General features: G+C 33.9%; 1 protein-coding gene across 2 annotated transcripts in view; it reads left to right on the top strand.

The window, feature by feature from the left end:
- The first annotated feature begins 1,585 nt into the window (after window positions 1–1,585).
- LOC106465939 (protein Gawky-like) overlaps window positions 1,586–2,730 on the top strand; it is a 73,849-nt gene continuing 72,704 nt past the window's right edge. For both annotated transcript variants that reach the window (XM_022394446.1, XM_022394439.1), the window contains exon 1: window positions 1,586–1,653. The gene's annotated coding sequence lies outside the window, so the exon portion shown is untranslated. The remainder of the gene's footprint in view (window positions 1,654–2,730) is intronic.

Here is a 2,730-nt window from a genome sequence, read left to right as displayed (position 1 = left end):
TTTTGAAAACAAGTGGAGTGCACGCTGTTCGTTATTTTTTAACTTATCGCCAACAAGTCACAGACACCTACTGTAGAAGAATCCTTAGCCCAACACACCCATATATTTACTTACTATGTATACTATAAAAAGTAATTATCTGATACGCACCCCAACCATGAATATTGTTTGGAACGGTTAAAATAACGTTTTACTTTAACATATAGCTGAATTACATTATTATTTGTTGACATATCTTGTACTGCAGTTATCTGTCTTGTAAATTATTTCGGAGAGAGGGCACCGTGTGCGTTGAGTGTTATTTGATATGCATTAGTGTCGTTTAATGAAATCTTGTTATCAATTTTTCAGTTTTGGAATCAGATATATAGTTAGATATATAGCACAGTAAGTGATATTTTTGGGAGTTTCATAGTCTCTTCAATGAGTCAATCAAAAGTCTATTATCAGAGAAACAACCTGATTCTGTTGCCTAAAAACTGCGTAGTTAAGCGTGAGTCCGGTATCAAAGAAATAATTTATGTAGCCTAGAAACGGCGTAGTCTGGTAATAAACCAGTTTTTCATATCAATACACAAACTGTTCATGGTTGTTTTGATTGGATCAGCGTAACAATATATAGTCGCCCAACTATCAGCTACTTACTCAGTGTCAATGCTAAACAAAGCTTTAGCCTCTGGAAATGCAGTAACTAATAGTACTAGCATAATCCATCACAGTAAGGATGTATCTATTCTTTCCCCCAGCCATGGGTTTTAATGGGCCTGCTTAACCCACCTCATCTTGCCAAATGGGATGTCAGTCAATGGCACAGGCTGTAATGATACTATCGGCATCCGACTTTTAACAACTGTTCTCTGACATATATCGCATGACTGGCAATACTTTGTCACTTCGTTATGAATTCCTAGCCAAAAATTATAGAGGATGTTATCAAGAGTTTTCTTTAACCCAAGGTGTCTTCCAAATAACACCTCATAAACAACTCTCATAACCTTATCTCAAAACTTCTTTGGCAACACCAACTAGCTTATTATTTTGTTTTTCGCCATGGCCATCACATCCATCTCAGAAGCTTCCACTTGTATATATATATATATATATTTTTTTTTTCAGCCATAGAAGTAACTCAGGTAGCAACTCTAGTCACTCCATTTCAAAAAGTTCTATATTTATATAATCGCTCCCTATATATATATTTATGAAAATAGAATTAAATGAAGTAGCATGGAAAATATAATTACTATTTAATTAGGTCCATTATCATCAAATACGAAAAAAATACTTTTCTTTCTTAACATTTTATTTTTCATTAATCATCTCATAAAATAAGTATGTAATTTACATGTGTTACACTATGTCTAAATAGTCCAGACGATCGATCGCATGTGCCAGGTTTGTGTTTTGCATATATGGGCTCTTGAATCTCTCTGCGTGCGCGCGACGTTCAGCCAAAATCACAGACTAGGAAACACTACTGAAATCGAATGTGAAGTGTAGCGGTACCTGTTTGACAATCAGCTGGTTCTTTGAGTTTGCAACATTTACAATATGCAAAGCTTGCTATCGGTAGTTAGCAGTACCACGATATTATCATACTAATGTTTTGAGTAATTCGAAGCGCAAACACACAAAAAAAGAGTATTGTGATTTGTAAGTAGTCTTTTAATAAGTAGGAAAGAACAAACGCCTTAATTACCTGAAACATTATAACTTGTCTAAACTAAAATAATATAACTAATTTTATGTAATTCGTCTCTCATAATTTTGCTGCAGTAAAAACTAAAATCTGAATGACAGTATTTTTATATTAATTTTAAATATATTCGTATATTGGTCTAGTGCAAAATAAGTGTGTACGTTTATAGTCTGATAATTTGGGCTGCGTACATTGATTACCTCACTGTGTAACGTAACCCTAAAAGTAGAGAAGTGGAGAGGAGATGTAGTTCGTGTAGAGTGACTTTCGAATCGCTTGAAATTTTCTGTTTGACCATTTGAATAAATTCTGAATCCACTTTTTTTTGGTGTGTGGAAGGGGGGGGGGTTGAGACATCTCTGATCTAATGCTAGTAATGGGGGCCAAATCTAAAATTGGATGGGTATTAGCTTGGGGGGGGGGGGTGAGACATCTCTGATCTAATGCTAGTAATGGGGGCCAAATCTAAAATTGGATGGGTATTAGCTTGGGGGGATGCTGTCCTCTCACTAGCCTTAACCTTTATTTGAATAAGCATTATAAGAATATTAATTATCCCATACAAGTAATGATATAATGGAAGTCCTTTAGTTCGTATAACCTATACAATTAAAAATATCAGACATTGCTATTTATATGTTTTTGATTGTGTTATTATTGTATGTTCTGCATTTTCACAGAGCTTGTAGATTTTCCAGCACTTTACAAATTATAGGAGTTAAAGAGGGGAAAGGTGGGTTTAACTTCTTACTTTTTACAAGGACTGGTGTGAAAGGACAGCCTTGAAGGCCCAAATGTTCCCTTGTTGTTTATAGGTTATATTATTTGTTAGTATGGAGAGAAAACTTATCCCATTATTTTGCTTGTTAAAACAAGGTGTTTTATGACTTTATTTTGAAAATATATATTTGCATGTTTTCATAGTTCATAATAATATTCTATAGAATGTTTGGGATTCAGGGTATAAAAAGAAAGAAGATATGCTCATTAGCATTTTCTATATCAGGTTGTAATACTTATAAAAAAAAAAA

Source organism: Limulus polyphemus, unplaced genomic scaffold (genome assembly GCF_000517525.1).
Source record: "Limulus polyphemus unplaced genomic scaffold, Limulus_polyphemus-2.1.2 Scaffold71, whole genome shotgun sequence".
NCBI classification, from domain to species: domain Eukaryota; kingdom Metazoa; phylum Arthropoda; class Merostomata; order Xiphosura; family Limulidae; genus Limulus; species Limulus polyphemus.
This window is presented reverse-complemented; position numbering and strand designations above follow the sequence as displayed.